Source organism: Macaca fascicularis, chromosome 1 (genome assembly GCF_037993035.2).
Source record: "Macaca fascicularis isolate 582-1 chromosome 1, T2T-MFA8v1.1".
NCBI lineage: Eukaryota > Metazoa > Chordata > Mammalia > Primates > Cercopithecidae > Macaca > Macaca fascicularis.
In genome coordinates, this window is record NC_088375.1 from 74,742,581 (window position 1) to 74,761,838 (window position 19,258).

At 39.0% G+C, this 19,258-nt stretch overlaps 1 protein-coding gene across 34 annotated transcripts in view; it reads right to left on the reverse strand.

Moving 5' to 3' along the window:
- Positions 1-19,258, reverse strand: part of ESRRG (estrogen related receptor gamma) — a 649,428-nt gene that overhangs the window by 433,182 nt on the left and 196,988 nt on the right. For 27 of the 34 annotated variants that reach the window (XM_074036547.1, XM_065541796.2, XM_045368468.3 and 24 more), the window contains exon 2: positions 7,481-7,572. The exons of 6 other annotated variants lie outside the window; for them this stretch is intronic. The gene's annotated coding sequence lies outside the window, so the exon portion shown is untranslated. Of the gene's footprint in view, positions 1-7,480; positions 7,577-19,258 lie in introns of those variants that run through there. One more of the 34 variants, XM_065541830.2, reaches the window with a different exon arrangement.

Below are 19,258 nucleotides of genomic sequence, written 5' to 3' on the forward strand. Positions count from 1 at the left end.
CAGAGGTTGCAGTGAGCTGAGATTGCACTCTAGCTTGGGAGTCAGAGTGAAACTCCATCTTTGGTGGGGGCAGGGGAAAGTGAAAATAAAATAAGGAAACATTTCTATAACACATTTAAGAAAAAGAGGTCAATATTGTTAGTACACAAGAAGTTTCAACAAAGAAGGAAAATGACAAGATTTCAATAGAAAAAAAATTGGCAGCGCAGTAAATCCACGTGAAGAAGATACAAATGACCACTAAAGTTGTAAAAGATCTTCAGCCTCATTAATAATTTTAAAATTGCAAATTGAAATAAGATACTACTTCCCGATAATAAATTGACAAAAAGTAAAGTCTATTAGAACCATGGCTAGGAATTGGGTCCTCGCACAATTTTGGTAGGGGTGTGTGTGTGTGTGTGCGTGTGTGTGTTTAGAGACAGGTTCTCTCTTGCTCTGTCACTGAGACTGAGGTGCAGTGATGTGATCATGGCTCACTGCTGCCTCAAATTCCTGAATTCCTGAGCTCAGGTGATCCTCCCCCTTCAGTCTCCTGAGTAGCTAGGAATAGAGGTACATGCCACCAAACCCGGCTATTTTTTTTTTTTTTTTTTGGTAGAGAAAAAGGTCTTACTACATTGTGCAGCCTAGTATCAAACTCCTGGCCTCAAGCAATCCTCCCATTTTGGCCTCCCAAAGTGCTAGGATTACCGGCAGGAGCCACCATGTCCAGCCAATTTATATAATATTTTTAGATCCACAGACAATTTCTTATAAAATTGAAAATATAGATACACTTTGGCTTAGCAATCCTACTCTAGATAACTATCCTACAGGAGTAAGACCACAAAAATTAAAAAATTTCCTGCTTTCAAATCACAGCTCTTCTACTTGGTTGAAGCTTTTATCTTCTCTGTAACTCAATTTCTCTATCTTTGAAATAGGATAACAGCAACTACCTTATAGGGCTGTTTCCAGAATTAAATGATTTATTATATTTAAAGCACTTAAAAAGTGTGGAACATATAGAAAATATTATAGTCGTTATTCTCATTTTCCAAATTTTCTGTATTGACAATATATGCTAATTATAATTTTTTAAAAAAAGAAAGACAATGGTTCCCAAATATTTCTAAATGGACTATAAACCATTGGCCTAACTTAATGAGATGGAGCCACTTTTCTAATGTAGCTCTGCCTTCTCGTAGTTTTTCACTTAGGCTTTCCAATTTTCTAGCCCCATCTCTACTCCCACCCCATGCTTGTCTGGTAAATTTTAAGAACTGGCTCTCAAATGAAAAAAAAATCTTCACTTGAAAATTTGGGGCACTGTCAATTTCTGTGGTGTAAACACTCCCTCCATGGCTGATTCGAGCTACCAACATGACATGGTGAACATGGAGCTGATGAGGAGATGTAGAGCAGTGCAGTATTCTAGACTTTCCATACCTCAAGAACATAGATAAGACCAAAATGTGGTGAAGAAGAATAATTGGAAAGTGATTAATTTGGATTATTTATTACTTTTGGTTTTAATATATTGACTTATTATATGTTCATATCATTCAAGTTTTAAGAAAATTAAATTATAACTGGATCACAAAATTCCTAGAAATTTAACAAGTGACTCTTTTAGTAAGAATAGGCTCTAGTGCATCACTGACCTCTCCACTTCAAGGGCTCTGCACTCATATTCCTCATTTGCATTCTCCCTTGGACTCCAGCTTTGCCTCCCTCCCGGTCTGCTCCCCCACCTTCCCTCCACTAACCCCTGGCCTACCAACCCTGCAATGCCTTCTTGCAGGATATCAGCACCCCACTGGCCCTTCCCTTGCCCAATTCCGTTAGCAATTTTGAAGAATACTATTTATTTAGTAGCTCAGTATGTGTATTTTATTATCCTTATTACTGATTATTTTGTGTATCATCCTTTCTTCCAACTCCAAGTTAGATTATATTGGTGTGTTAGTCTGTTCTCATGCAGCTGATAAAGACATACCAGAGGCCAGGTGCAGTGGCTCACGCCTGTAATTCCAGCACTTTGGGAGGCTGAGGCGGGTGGATTACCTGAGGTCAGGAGTTTGAGACCAGGCTGGCCAACATGGCGAAACCCCATCTCTACTAAATATACAAAAATTAGCCAGACATGGTGGTGGGGACCTATAATTCCAGCTACTTGGGAGGCTGAAGCAGGAGAATTGCTTGAACTCAGGAGGGGGAAGTTTCAGTAAGCCGAGATCTCTCCACTCCACTCCAGCCTAGGAGATAGAATAAGACTCCATCTCAAAAAAAAAAAAAAAAAAAAAAAAAAGAAAGAAAGAAAGAAATACCCGAGACTGGGTCATTTATGAAGAAAAGGGTTTAATGGACTCACAGTTCCATATGGCTGAGGTGACCTCACAATCATGGCAGAAAGCGAAAGGCACGTCTTACATGGCGGCAGAAAAGTGAGACTGAGAGCCAAGAGAAAGGCCATCAGATCTTGTGAGACTTATAAAGCCACCGGATCTCATGAGACATATTCACCACCATGAGAACAGTATGGGGGAAACCGCCTCCATGATTCAGTTATCTCCCACACAGTCCCTCCCACAACACATGGGAATTATGGGAGCTACAATTCAAGATGAGATTTGGGTGGATCATAGCCAAACCATATCAATTGTTTTTAAAAAAGTGGTTATCCACTGACAGAAAGGGTTGGGATAGTGCATATTGGTGACTCTTTTGATATGTCACCTCCAATGTCCACTTCACTTAGGTTAGAGAACCACAATTTTATATATTTTAATCTTAGCACAGTGAGTGGCTGGTATGTAGTAAGCACTCAGTAACTACATGTAAACTGAAAATTTAAGATATTTTAATAGAAAAACTAAACCCTATTAACCAGTAATTAGCTGAAAATGTAGATTCCTGGTCAAGGTAGGTGTAATAACATAGGAAAAATTAAACTGTTTTTCCTACTCTCACACTCAACACAGACACTTCTGTGCTCAGAAGTATGGGCTTGCTTTTGCTTTCCCACACATCAGTTCCCCAGTGGTCACCAACTAGGCATCCTACGATTTAACTAAATTCTGACACTCCCTACCTGGAAACAGCATCAGATCCCACAGGTTAAGGGCTCAGTCCCACAAGACTTCCCTTCACTTCAGATATCAACTGAAAGTTGTAGGCTACCTACAACTGCTGTTTGATTTAGCTATAAATTGGAGGTTTCTATAACCCCCTTCTCTGGTTTGACTGATTTGCTAGAGCAGCTCACAAAACTCAGAGAAACACTTGCTTTTACTGGTTTATTATATTTATAAAGGTTATTATAAAGAATACAGACAAACAGCCAGACAGATAAAGTGGTGCATAGGGCAAGGTATATGGGAAGGGACACAGGGTTTCCAAGCCCTTTCCAGGCACGCCACTTTCCCAGAACTTCCCCATGTTCAGCAACCCAGAAGCTCTCTGAAATTGCAAATTGAAATCCCACAGTTTAGGAATCTTTTTTGGGGGATGGGGAATGGAGTCTTGCTCTTTTGTCCAGGCTGGAGTGCAGTGGAGTGATCTTGGGTCACTGCAACCTCTGCCTCCCAGATTCAAGCAATTCTCCTGCCTCAGCCTCCTGAGTAGCTGGGATTACAGGCACATGCCACCACGCCTGGCTAATTTTTGTATTTTTAGTAGAAATGGAGTTTCACCATGTTGGCCAGGCTGGTCTTGAACTCCTGACCTCGTGATCTGCCTGCCTCAGCCTCCCAAAGTGCTGGGATTACAGGTGTGAGCCACCGCATCTGACCCAGATTAGGGAGTTTTACAGTGGCTTCATCCTGTAAGCATGGTCAATTATTAACTCAATCTTCAGCTTCTCTCCCCTTCCTGGAGGATGAGGGGTGTGGTTGAAAGTTCCAAGCTTGTAATCATGGCTTGATTTTTCTGGTGACCAGAACCCATTTGGGAGACCTCCAAAAGTCACCTCAATAGAACGAAAGACACTCCTGTCAAACAGGAAATTCCAAGGGATAAAGAGCTCTATAGTCAGGAATATGAAGGTCGGGGGTGTTGTGGGGGCAACAGAGAACAAATACATATTTCTTTTTATAAATCACAACCTCATAGTAGATGTTTGGCTTCTTGTACCATGCGTCCAAGAAACAACAATATGGTTGTGGTACTTGTACTGAGGTATAATCACGAGAAAACAAGTTAGCATGTCAGTATCGTTCTTATAAAAGAAATGAAATAAATGTCTTTTACGAAGGATCTAATTCACATTACCGTTAAGAGAATACAGTGGTTGACGACTATTAATGTGAAAATGGCCACCATTTGGATGTTCCTGCTCTCACCTTCTTAGAGACTTTGGGGATGGGTAAACTCACACACGCGCAAACACACACACAAGCACACACACACACAAACACACACAAGCACACAACACACACAAACACACACACACGAGTATAAATATAAATATATATGGCCAGACCATATACTTACTTTATGCAAAACAATTTTAAACTCCAAGTTTGATAGCTATGAACAAACTTCATTAAAAATAGTATTTAGAGATCAAATTGTTTTACTCCTGCTTACTTTGAAATAACATCATAATTAACTTTTCTCTCATGGATCTTGAGGAAAAAAAAAAAAAGAAGACGACGAACAGCAAGAGACAGCTAATGGCCTTCATATCCCCATGTAAATTTTGGCTTATACTAAAACACTCAAGGACAAGTATCAGCAGTAAATCATATAACCTACATTTCAGAATCAAAATTGCCACATTGCACTCTTTCTGAAATCAGAGGAGAAATTTCAGATTGTTATTTGCTCAAATCTATTTGCATTCCCGGGGCACATACCCAGTGGCAGAACTTCACCCAGAGGCATTCTCAAGCCATCCTGAAACATCCACCCTGCAGATTAGCCACACTTGCAAACTCACGAACTGTATGAGTGGGTTTTTCCCTTTTAATTGGTACTTATCTTTGCCCCCAAGAAAGATATTTTTCAAGTACTCTGTATAGTAACAAAAAAGAAAAGAAAAAAAAAAAACCTCAAATTTTTTGTACCTCTTAGCCACCCATAAGTTTTCTGCTAATTTTGTCATAAATAAATAGAATTGACAAAGACATTAAAGAGGGAAACAATAAGAATAGTCAGGAAGAGCAGAAAAAAAGATTGCCACGATATTCTGTCTTGTTTCGCCAAAAAGGTATTAAAGTGCCAATGATATAAAAATAGACTTGAACAATTTTTTCTAAAGGAAGGGGGTAGCTACTCCCAGACTATATAAGATGGGTGTCATAAAGGTTTCATTGATTAGTTGATAAGTTTGCCTGTGAGTGATTAGTCAATTAGTCAGAAAGGTTTGAATTAGTTACTAGAGCTCTGACTCCCATGAATAAATGCCGGGAGTCTTCTCCCCCACCCTCTGTGACAGATGATATCTGTTTTCTCCTGTGAGTTTGAATTTAAGAGCCACTGAAGCTCAGCAACAGTATATTCTGGCTCAAATGAGCTGAAAATTGCATTCAATTTGAATTTCAAAAATCGAGGGGAGGAAGGGGGGAAAAAACCTCAGCACCCATCAAGTCTCTACACTCTTCAACTACTTCCTGCTGCTTAGCTCTATTCCGCCAGGCTGGGGACCTGAAACCCAGGATGTGTTGCAGGGGAAAGAGCATCGCTGGATTCCTGCCCAGTCTGAGTTTAAAAATAAACTTTTTATAGTCAGGATCAAAGCAAACCTCACTTTTATGCACATGCATAATGCAGAATGTGACCCACCAAAGAAACAGATTTACCTTTTCCAAACTGAAACTGGCCTGCTTTATTATTTTTTTTTTTTCTTTACGTTCTCTGGAGGTGATAAAGGTGAAGGTGCTTTTCTTGGGAAACTCTGGAAAAGCAAATTCTTTTCTAAATTAAAATTAATTCCTCTTCAGCTCACTTAAGACCCTCATTCTTTGTGGCTCGGTGCCCCCAGCTCACCCACCTCACATTACAAAGCAGACGTGTTCTTGAAAAGTTGAGCAAGTAGCTATTGATTTTTCAAATCAAGTCATATTTTAAATGCTCTAAGAGAGTTGGTTATTTAAAGGAATCTTGTGATAAATTATTTTTTAAAGCCAATCTATTTTTAGTGTACAAATCATTGCCCCTTCCTGCAATGGCATATTAAGCGTGAATTTGAAGCCTATCCAAGTTTTCTGAAAGCAGGGCACACCTGTAGTCCACAAGAAGTAGATGTAAGTGTTACCAATATTTAAAACTAAACTGATGCTACGCAAAACAACAGATGATATCCCAGAATCATGTAACTGAACGGTTTGGGGCCAGAACTCCATTTTATGATAGTTGGAGCTGAAGGAGGAAAGAGAACGCCAAATTCATTCCAATGGACTTCGAACATGAAAACATATTCTCCCGCTGACTAAATTACTCTCAATTTGCAAATTAAGCAACCTGGGTGCCATGAAAAAGGTAATTCAACTTCTAAAGTGCCATTTTCCACACTGAAGCAGGAGTCTGCTGAATGCCGTTCAGAAATATGCCTTATTCCAAAGGGTTCAGTAGCAAGCACCATTGAAAGGCATCATTGGCAGTGAGCACACACGGATTCCTGTTCACTTACTCTGCGCTGGCCTCTGCAGCAAGAACTCAGAGTAACTAACACATCAGAGATCCTGCATTAGAGGAGGCAGTGGCTCTTCATCCTTCCTGAGTTACAAACCTGTGTGAGAGTATGATGAATGCACAGACACTCTGCAACAAAAGAATCCTTCCACGCTATGATCCTCGTATGACAGTCATTACAACCACAACGGAGTTCATGGATCCAAGTGAAGGACCTGGGTCTAGGATATTAACTGACTAACTAATGGTAACCTGGGAAAGTTAGTATTACATAATTTCCCTTCAAAAATGGAGTGAAGTAGACAGATATCCCTGGAAAGAAATGGGTATTCAATTGAAATCTAATGGATACCAAGAACTTTTACTAAGTTCACAGAAGGTAGAATTAGAAAGAGAAGGATCTCTATCTTAAACACAGGACAAGATGTAAAGAAGAGCAATATTTTACTTCTTAGGCATCACTGAAAGACAAAAATTAAGAAATAGTCTGACTTTCACAACCTCAGCTTACTGGTCAATACAGTGAATCAACAGAAACTCGGGCAAAACCTTTCCAAAGCAACTACATGATCACTACAACACACACTCAGTAAAGTCCAATCTGCCAGAATATCCTACACACAGACAAAAAACAACAACAACAACAAAAAACACTTTAAAAGCATTTAAAATGATGTCTTTACATTTTAAAAGGCAGAATCAGGAAAACATTGTACCTTACTATGAAATACTTGCCAGCAGCACAATAGTAGTCAAAGATGTCAAGGGGCCACTTAACCCTCTTATGTGTATCACATGGTATTATGTCATATGGATTTTAAAAGAACATTAATATCTCCTAATCTTGTAGGGAGCAGCTTACCTTTCAAACTGCGACAGTGTTAGCGTAGGATTTTTTCCTTACATCTTCATAATTTAATATTGTTTCATTGATGAACCAGTAAATTGTCAGCTCTATTCATTTATGTGACGTGAGCAAGGATCCAACCCAAAAAAGGAAAAAAAAAAAAAAAAGTAAGGTCAATTTTCTTGGCCGCTGCATTTAATAAAATCTCCCAGGCAATAGAGTTAAGCACACATTAATAGCTATGACTTAGTATGCTCTGCCTTTAGCAAGTCTTTGATTTTCCTATACATACACTCAGGGCTGTATTAACACTCCAACGAAGGTACAGTCCTCATTTCTTATTTTAAGATTTCTTCCTTCTCAGCTTTATCAGATTTATTAATCTTCCGCTCCTCTCTTATTTATAGCAAATGCTCTGGTTAGGGTTTCAAAGCGTTTTCCATTATAATACCCATATACAACTTTCAGAAAAAAAAAATTCTTCCAAGACCAAGGGACTTTGTACTTACTTCATATTAGTCTCAAAATATATGCATTTCTCCAAATGTGAAGCCTTTGTGTCCTATTTCTCTGATCTTCAGAAAAAAACACAAGAGAGAGGGTAGAGGCCCCAGCTTTCTAAGTGGGAAAACTTGAAGCTTCTATTTTAAGTAAACTCCAAGTGGGTTTTCACTAAACATAAACTAATGATGTTTTAGGGAGATGTCTATCAAAGGAAGCTACTGGGTTGAACCTCATGAAGTTGCTGTTATTCTATCAATTTCGACCTACAAAAACGGCAATTCCATATGATTTAACTTAATGCTTCTCATATCTTTACTAAAATATAAAAAGACTGTTCAGAGCAACAAAGCAATCCCTTGTATATCCAGGGAAATTCTGTGCTAACTTGCAGCTCAGGAGGTGAGAAGGGAGAAGAGAAGGTTGTGACTAACAGGAGGCCGGAATGCCCCTGACAATTTGTTTGGTGCACGCTCTGGTGCAATATATTAAGTAAAAGATGTGGAGAAAATAATTACTCAGGTGGCACCAGGCCACTTTGCATCACATCCCTTGAGGCATGAATGTGGTAACTGTAGACTTTGGGGAGTGAACACTTCAAAGAGATGCCTGCATTGCATTAGAAGACCCTCAGACGACTCTCTAAATCGTTTCACTAAAGACACCCTTCAGACTCATTGCTTTCCCGCTTTCTTTCAAGAATGAGGTTAAAAGTAAAATGCTTGGCAAATAAACTAGATTGAGGTTTCAATCCCAACTTCCCCCTACACCCGGCAGTTGGGATCATACCTTGGTAATTTACTGTAATGCTAAAGAGAAACTATTTGAATACTAGAAAACAAAGGGATCATTTTAAAATAATTTCTTGCATAAAGTGAGCTGAAGATCAGCTAAGACAAGAGACCGAGGAGGTTTCTAGTGTAGGTTGGAATTTGACAGGGTCTAGAATCAAGAAAGGAGGGTGCTTTACATCTAAAACTAGGATGGTGTTTCAAACATACCCATGAGAGAGACAGGAGGTAAGATGACTCGAATGTGAGAATCCAATCCTATTTATTTTTTAGGAGTGTGAACATAAGAACCTGTTAAAAAACTGTAATTTATGTAAGTATAGAGAAACACTAGGAGAGGACCCACCCAACTGACACTAGAGGGTCAGAAGTCCAAGAAGACCTAATTTAGGTTTTTGCTTTTTTAAAAAGAAAGCACAGGACTCAGGAAGTACAAACACAGGACTTGAATCAAGAAAAATCCTTCAGGTGCTGATTTCAACAGTTAGGTGGCTGCTTTCTGTGTAATATTGCTAATGCTCATAGCCAGTGTGGCCGTAGATTTCAAGTTAACATTTAAACTCTACAACTTGTCATACTCTATCTCTGAAATGGCTGAAAATTTGAAATAATGTTAATGTTAAAACAATGGTTTTGGGAACCAGTTCTCCTTTTGATCCCATACCAACAACTATCTCTAAGCAGAGGCGTTCAACTCAGGAGATTCAGTTTGTGGGCAAGGGGAGATGGTGGGGCATTGGAAGGGTGTATGGAATCAGTTCCTGTTACCCTTATGATTTCCTCTTATTACAAAATGCAGTATATATTTCCCCAGAAAAATCTTGATTTAAATGGTGACAACCAATCCAGGTGAAAGATTTCTTATTCAATACTATAGGTAATATACTAAGAATGGGGGGATAAAGATTGTAAATGGCCTTTAGAAGTCCAGTAACAATATGATTGAGAAGAATTTTGTGGGTAACCCAGGAAATGCACTACTATTTATCTCACTTTTTCCCTTGTCTGCAAATATTCTAAATTCCAAACAACCAGTTTTATTTTGCTTTATTTTATTTTCAGTTTTAGATTCAGGGGGTGCACGTGTAGGTTTGCTACAAGAGTATATTGCATGATGCTGAGATTTGGGCTTCTACTGATCCCGTCACCCAAACAGTGAACATAGTACCAGACAGAAAGTTTTTCAACCCTTGATTCCCTCCCTCCCTCCCCTCTTTTGGAGTCCCCAGTGTCTATTGTTCTCATCTCTGTCTGTTTCTATCCAATGTTTAGCTCTCACTTATAAGTAAGAACATGTAATATTTGGTTTTCTGTTTCTGTGTTAATTCACTTAGAATAATGGCCTCCAGCTGCATCCATGTTGCTGCAAAGGACATGATTTCATTCTTTTTTTATGGCTGTATGGTATTCCATACTCTATATGTACCATATTTCTTTATCCAGTCCTCAACTGATGGGCACTTGGGTTGATTCCATGTCTTTGCTATTGTGCATAGTGCTGTGTTATACATATGAGGGCAGGTGTCTTTTTGGTAGAATAATTTCTTTTCCTCTGGGTATATATCCAGTAATGGAATTGCTAGGTTGAATGGTAGTTCTGTTTTTAGTTATTTGAGAAACCTCCAAACCGGTTTCCACAGAGGCTGAACTAATTTACATTCCCACAAATAGTTATAAGTGTTTCCTTTTCTCCACAACCTCGCAAACATCTGTTACTTTTTCACTTTTAATAATAGCCACTCCTACTGGTGTAAGATGGTATCTCACTGGGGTTTTGACTTGCATTTCTCTGATGATTACTGATGTTGAGCATTTTTTCATATGTTTGTTGGTCACTCGTATGTCTTCTTTTGAGATATGTCTGTTTATGTTCTTAGCCCACTTTTTAATGGGGTTATTTGTTTCTTGTTCAGTCATTCAAGTTCCTTGTAGTTTCTGAACATTAGTCCTTTGTAGTATGCATAGTTTACAAATATTTTCTCCCATTCTGTAGCTTGTCTCTCTTTTGATAGTTCTTTTGCTGTGGAGAAGCTCTTTAGTTTAATTAGGTCCCAGTTACCAATTATTGTTTCTGAATAACCAGTTTTAAAATGTAGACTGAGACACAACTCACAACTGTTTTGTAAGCTGATGATTGTCTATTACAAAGAAAAAATTCCAGGATTAAGAACTATCAGGTGCAGTTGCCTGGATTTTGCATTGCACGATTCCCAGGGTGCACTTTTCGTACGTATTACAAAGTGAATGATCTACCCCACCGTGGTTGTGTAGTATGAGATAGGAAGAGGAAGCCTCTGGATTCTCTTCCCTGTCCCAGAGAATATTTTTAAAACAAACATAGATAACTACATTACCAGTATCCCTTCACCCACAAAGTCAGTGACCCCAAGGCAATAGGACTTACACCATCCCTACCATCACCCTCTACCATCACCAGTAGCTGCCTCTGTATTGTTGCAGGAACCTTCTTAGAAGGGGAATTACCTCTCTAAATACAGTTCTTGGGTCTCAAACTGGTTCTAAGAATAAATATTCCAATAAAAGGATAAGCCACTTAGCACATGATATTCCTCAAACATGGTAGCATGACAGTGGAACCCAACCATTCACCCAGCTGTCCTTGGGGAAAAACACATTTTGAATTCCAAAACCTTAAGAGTATATCCTATTGTGAGGGATCTACTTACTACACACAGATACAAAACCCCGAACAGCATATACTCTCAAAAAGTGAATGCATAGCAGAAGTAAAGATTTTTAAAAGGGGAAACACATATTTCCTTTAATGATTCTGAAGATAACTTTAGTGTACAGCCAGGAAAAGATAAACAGAAGAATTTCCTCAGTTTTCCAGATCCCCTACCATATGTTATTCATGCGGGTTTGATTATTTGAAGGTTTTTTTTTTCAGGATTTCAATAAAGGCAATCAGGCAGGATATCTTGGGCAGGCAAGCAAGCTACTGGATGATGGGGAGATATAGGGCAAAGACAACTTCAGCTCCCCACCGCCAGGAAATGTGATCTATTAAGAGATAAAATGTCATGATATAATCTATGTGATGCATCTTTTGAAAAGAAAAGTGCCTTAAAGATTATGAAATAGTTTTGAGAGTAGAAAATAATCCATCAATTTAGATACAGCTTTTTCAGTGATGGGTACAATGTAAGACTCCCTCCAGTTAAACTGAGGTCAAACATAGAATTCCAGATTTAGATCTCCCGATATTTGCCACTCTATATTTAGTCTTCACAAATTCAATAATATTGGCTACTTTCTGATGCAAACTCTGACGGAGGAAGCTTTTCTGTGAGGACAAAATATTTTTAAAATAAGAGATTTCTTCATTAAGTTGGCCCAGATCCTTGAGTCTAGCACTTTGCCAATCATTTTCCTTCCACTTTAACCCTGGAAACATGAAAAGTTAGAAAGGAAAGGGAAGGGAAATAAATAAGAGAAGAAGACATAAATGAAAGACTAAGAGAAAAGAAAAATCATGGAAAGAAACAGGAAAGTTAATAAAGAAGGAGCACATGATTTTCATTCACTCAAAGTCAGAATACCATTAATGCACCCAAAATCAAATGCAGTGCAAGTTCTTGGTTTATCATCCCTTTCCCTGGAGCATGCAAGAAGGCTATGTTGATGAAGATCTTGGCGATAATGCACTCCAAAGCCCTCATTTTACCAGTAAGGAAAGGGAAGTCCTGTAAGGCAAAGTGACTTACAAAGTCATGACTAGAAGCCAGAATCACTATAGACCAGTCTAAGGTTCTACCAGCCATATCTGCCTGAAAGTGGTAATGGCTTTTCCAAGTCTTAGACAACTGCTAATCACACCAAGAGTGAGGTAAAATGGAGATGCTCTTCTCTCTCTGGGGGAATAACAGAGAATAGCTCACAGTATTAGGACCTACAGGAACAGCTGGGCAAGGCTGCAGCTGACCCAGCTTCCAGGGTAATTTGACGGTTGGAGAATAACACACTGCAAATTTAGAGGGACAAGCTCTAAGCCCAGTTTTCTCATAATTCCAACAAACTGTTTCCAGTGGTTATTATGACATAACATTTCTGTTGATTAATTAAAAGCTCCTCATTAGATCAGTCAGCTTATAATTAATAGCTCCCCCTATCTTTAATAAAGTAAATAGAATGTTGTGAAATAAATGAGAGATACCAAGAATTAGCTAAAGCCTAAACCTAAATGAAAGCACCCTCTGCTCTCAACCAAGGAGGCAAATAAACAAAAGGGGAGGGAAAAGTGGGTTTGATTAAACAAAGATGAGAAGAGAGAGTGTTGAGGAGGGGAATGTGGGGAGGAAGGAGGCACTTGCTCAATCAGTACCTATTTTCAGAATTTCCTTCAAGCTGGCTTGAACTGAGAGCCATCAATTATTTAAAAGATGTAACATGATGCTTCCTTTGTTGAGGCAAATCTGCAAGCAAACCCCGAGAGAAAATAAAAAATGAATTAGGCAGAATTTATTAGTGTGCTTGAAGAAAACAAAGATTTAGCTATTGGAACTGACTCTTTTAGAAATGGTTCGATTTTGTCTCCTAAAATCCAGAAGCCTTTCTTCCCCCCTCTATACCTATTTATTTATTATTTTCTACAGTAGATCACACAAAAAGGGGAACGAATCATTTCCCAAACTTCTCCTTTCTTTTCAGATTCAGCTTGATGTACTGTCTTCATTTAAATTACAAATACGCTAATCTGAAACACTGTTTACCAAGTAGCATTTTAAATGAAAGATACAAGAAATTGCATCACTCACATTTAAAAAATGACTTTAGACTCTGCACCTCATAAAAAACAGCCGACAGTGTTCTCTGCCTTGGCTGCTGTATTTCAGTCCGTGAATGAAATTCAATTAGTGGGCTTTGTACTTAGGACATTATGATTCTGATGGTTGGTCTGATCAAAACTGGTGTGCCAAGTCTCAGTTCTGTTTTTTTTGGCAGACCACAGTTAAGGAAAAATTCAATAGAGATGGTTGGCAGGAGAAAAGTTAGTTTCAGAGGAGCTTACTTTTCACCATCATAAGGAAATATGTGAGGAGGAGAGCTGCTCCCTGGAACAGCTTATTATTTACTAAGTGAATGAATTAACTTTTTGAGAAACCTCAGTACCTGAGTCTGTCATTACCAGTTTTAGTACTTTCCAAAAACAGCAATTGATGTAAAATAAACCAGTACTAACTAGAACCAAGAAATCACAGATCTAATTCATCTTTAGGCTTTGATCAGCCTCAGCTTGTGTTCCAAATGAATCCTAGAGAGACCACAGTCTTCACGATGCTATCAGAACCCTCCCAAGTAGAACAAAGCAACAGGCACCTTATAGGAAACTCCAAGCCTTTACAGTGAAGACTCAGAGTAATCATTGGTTTGGGAGGTGCTGTATCTTTAACACTTCTGAAAACAAACCCACACACAACAAAAGCAACTGGGCTGCATCATAGGCCCTTGCATGTCTTGACCAGCTATCTGGACCACTACATCATGATTCAGGTACACCACACCCACATCTGCATGGATCAAACAGAATGGTAAGAGCAAATCAAACTGATCATTACATGGCCTGATTCTTTGGCCAGCAAAAGCTGAGAAGTAATAGTGAAAATGTCCAAAGGATATACAGCCATTGGTCTACTAACAATGTCGATTAATTAGCCAATTAAGATCTGAGCATCCATTTAAATTTTAACGGTGTTTTCTTAAAACACAGACCACCCCCCCATATCTTTCCTTCCTTCCTTTCTTCCTTCCTTCCTTCCTTTCTTTCTTTTTCTCTCTTTCTTTCTGTTTTTCTTTCTTTCTTTTTTTTTTTTTTTAGAGGGAGTCTCCCTCTGTCACCATGGCTGGAGTGCAATGGTATGATCTCAGATCACTGGGATCAAGTGATTCTCCTGCCTCAGCCTCCTGAGTAACTGAGATTTTAGGTACCCACCACCACACCCAGCTAATTTTTGTATTTTTAGTAGAGACAGGGTTTCACCATGTTGGCCAGGCTGATCTCAAACTCCTGACCTCAAGTGATCTGCCCGCCTCAGCTTCCCTAAGTGGCATTAGATGTGTGAGCCACCGCACCTGGCCTGATTTCTCTGCTTCTCTCACAGGGAATGACACCAACATCCAACTTCTTTTATAATCAGAAACACAGAAATTATCCTTAGTATCTATGTTTTTAATCGCTGTCATCCATTTCATCTCCAAGTCTTTCCCTCTTCTTGGAAAATGATTACAGGAACAATCACATGAAATTCCAAGAAAAAAAATGTAAATATACCTCTCCCAGAAGTGGCTTCTGTCTTCTCGGCACACTCACTGGAAAGTGGTTCTAGGTGCTTTACATTTTGCCTGAGCATGACCCAGGATTCAGGCCAGATGGGTAGCCTTGACTCACTGTGCCCTTGGTGCTATTTTTCCCTGACTCAAAATTGTATGCCCACATCTGTTGTTGATACGAATATATCATATTGATGGTTTTTCAGATGATAAAGAGGTTCATTCCAAAGTGAATCTTTCCTTGTGTCAAATACCAAAGGCAAAATGCATGCTCACTTCCTTCCCATAAATGGACTTCCTCAGATGTATTTTTTTCAGAGTTAGTTAGTAAAATGACAAGCTAGAATGGCTTATTCCTAGCTTTCTAGAGCTGGGGCTGTGCATATTTACACCAAGGAAATTGGCAAACAATACAAATCAGGTGAAGTGGTTTTATTCCCCCGGAAAAGCCAGTTTATCAGCACATCACTGAAAAGGGTTTTACTTTCATTGTTTCCTCCTTAGCAAATAAAAAGATCCATAGTGTCCTGTGTCAACACCCATCTTTTTCTCCTCTTTTCCTTTTGCCATGGAAACTAACCAACAGTTCCCCTTGCTCCTTGACACACAGCTAACCACATTCCAGCCACTCTGATGCTTATATAAGGTCATGAGATGAGTTTTCCTCCATGGAAAGAGAGCAGAAGTGACAGGAGCCTCCCCATACTTGGTCCATAAACCACCCCGCTACACACACACAATATCCCATATGGTCTCCTTTTATGCAGATGATAGATATAGGAAACTGTGGATGCTGTGTATTGAGGTCAGAGAGCCACAAGATAGAAGGAGCTTGGCCTTGAAATCATCACTTGAAAGAGACTCATCCCAATCAAGAACACCCATTAGAAACTTTATGTGAAGGAAAAATTAGCTTTTATTATATTTGAACCATCATATATTTGGGAGTGAGTTTGATACTCCAACCACCACTGCTGAAACTAAATACTCTCTTTCCCCTCTTCTTTCAACAATTCCTCCCACCAGCTACTATGATAAATCTGGAGATGAGGAATGGTCAAGATTAGGGAGAAAGAAATAGGGGACGTGGCCAGGCATAGCGGCTCACGCCTGGAATCTCAGCATCCTGCGAGGCAGAGGCGGGCGGATCACTGGTAGTGCGCGCCTGTAATCCCAGCCACTCAGGAGGCTTAGGCAGGAGAATCTCTTGTACCTGGGAGGCAGAGATTGCAGTGAGCCAAGATGGCGCCACTGCACTCCAGCCTGGGCCAAAAAAAAAAAAGAAATAGGAGACCTAATATTGTTTTCTCACCAAGAGTTTTTATTTCATTTTAGAGTTTTTGATTCTGTGTACTAGGGCAATTCATTTTGAAAGTCATCAGCTAGAACTGTGTTATTTCCACATACTTGCAGTACAGGGTGCAACTTATTCTTTTTCCCTACGGTGATGTCACCTAAATGAAATGTTCCAATTTAGAATCATTTCCACGTTAGAAATATGTGAAGAATCCAATCCATATGCCCTACGACTTGTCAAGGAAATTAACTATAAAGACTGTATCGATATTATACAATTAAAATGAGAGCTCTTAACATATTTAATTTCCCCCTGACCTGACTTTCTTTAGTCATTACGAACAAAAAGTATGAATTCATTATTTGCAAATAGACCAGATTGTTTAATGTATTCTAAAAGGAGCTAAGACACCCCCTTGTGTGTGTGTGCACACACACGCACACACAACACACACATTCAAGCACACATGTTTCTCATTCTATCAAGGGCAAAAATAATAACGAAGGTAAAGATAAGGAACATTCTAAGTTGTTAACAATGTAGACTTAGTATAGTGGAACTACAAACATGTTTTTAGTCCATATGTTGTATCTTTCTATAACACTCATAGTGAAAAAAGGAAGGAAAAGGAGGAGGAAGGGTGGCAGGGTGGGAGGGAGGAAAGTAAGGAAACAAAAAAACTGTGTTAACCTTTCCAGATTATCTACTATACATAGTATCATGTACCCCTTCTCCCCCCATAAACTGGTATAAGGAATCTATTTGGGGGTATTTGGGATTGTTGTGTTCTCAAAAATTTAACAATCATAGCTCTGAGGCTTAATCACTTGTATGTGTTACAAAACCAGATGGTTCAAGTGGGTGTTTGTTTACAAGCTCTTTGCATAAGGTTTTTAGCTGTTTTTTAGACCAAAGCTGAATATTTCCACTAAGAAATAAGGCACTGAGGAATTAATGAAAAACCACTGGATTTCATAAGTCCCTGGGTTTCCTGCCTTCACTCTGACACCATTTGGTGTACTTTTTCAAGGATCTATTTAGGGCCCCCAAAACAAGAACATAAGCTTAGAGCACTCTGAGTTCTAGTTTATGGTACTCCAGCATACTTTGGGAGAAGGAGGCCTCTCCCCTGGGCTCAGCATTGATCTGGATGCTGTCAGTGAATCAGCTAGGAAAGAAGAGAGCACTCTGCCTTTCCAACACCTTCACCATGCTGAAGCTCTAGAATTTACTATGTTTCCTGTTTTAACTGGCTTCTCCCACTGAGTTTTCTTGACCAGCCACATCCATCTCCAGCTCCCTCTTTCTGGATTTAGACGAAAGGAGAGAGAAACCTTTCCTGGTGATTTCCTCATTCTTTGTTTCCTGTACATTAACCACCTGGCCACTATCTGCAAACCTGCAAAGGCACAGGTTTATTTACCGCAAAATAAGTGAAATAATGTTGAAGGTTTCTTGAGGGAGAATAAAAGGTTTCATCAAGGCACAAACTTTTATAGCTTTGAAAAGATGAGCATGTGTTTCTGATTTTCTGGATGAGAACATTATCCCTCTCCAGGCACACTGTCCACTTTGTACTTCACCTTCTTTCAACAAAAAGAAAGGCAGTTAAGGCTTGCTTCTCTTCATTTTTAACAAGATTAATAATGTCCATCACAGTTAGCACCCATGATATTAATATCTGAGATCATAAGTGTTACCTAAACTGGTCTCTTTCCTGTCACCACCTAATCAGTTCCAAAAAAATTACAATGTTTGAGGTGAAAAAGTCAAGGAAAGTACATGAATATATTGACATTTCTGTGAGCTTGTCTCTGTCATCTTCTACAACAAATGAGCAAGAAATTATAAACGAACCAAAAATGTGTTTCATTATAATTTGATTCTTCTCTTTTACTAGTTTAGGGAGGGGGAAAGAACTGAGTTTTTCCAAGCTTCTTTTTTTGTTTTTCTGAGACAGTCTTGATCTATTACCCAGGCTGGAGTGCAGTGGTGCTGTGTCAGCTCACTGCAACCTCCACATCCCGGGCTCAGGCCATTCTCCAGCCTCAGCCTCCCAAGTAGCTGGGATTATAGGCACATGCCACCACACCCAGCTAATTTTTATATTTTTAATAGAGAAGGGGTTTCGCCATGTTGGCCAGGCTGGTCTCGAACTCCTGACCTCATGTGATCAATCTGCCTAGGACTCCCAAAGTGCTGGGATTACAGGCATGAGCCACCACACCCAGCCCTCACTTCTTTTGAGTTACTTCAGCAAAATGAGGTATTATTTGACTATGTCTTCGGGATAAGGAATGTGCTTCATTTACTATTAATTGTCTAGAGAGCAACGTGGTTTCTGGCCCGTAATTGGTGTTCCATAATCATATGTTGAATGAATTACTAGATATGACTATCTTCCAATTCTAATGAACTCAAAACTTAATTTAATATATGTAATTAGACTTTACAATGTAAAGTTAGGAACACCTAGGTAAATTAGCAAATTCACGATTTACGTGACTGTTTTGCCCCCTATTCTGAAGGTAACTTTTAAGAAAGAGCTTTTTCATTGTTTATAGCTTTTAATAAAGGAGAGTGTATCTGGTGAAATTCAAAAGACTTGAAATACTGCCTTGATTTTCAACAAAAGAAATCAAGCTTAGAAAATACTTGTCTATGAACACAGCATCCACCATATAACAGTAAACTCTCAATTAAAACTTGTTAAATGTATTAATAACAACCAGCTTCATATCAGAGTAAAGACCTAGGTTGAGTGCAAAAGGTTAAACAGAAACTCAATTCCTGATTTGCTGACTATCCTACATTTTATTTATTTGTCTATTATTATAAGCAATGATTATCTATTTGTGACATAGACCATTTTATACAATTATTGAAAATGTTCAAAAACTCTTCCAGAAATTC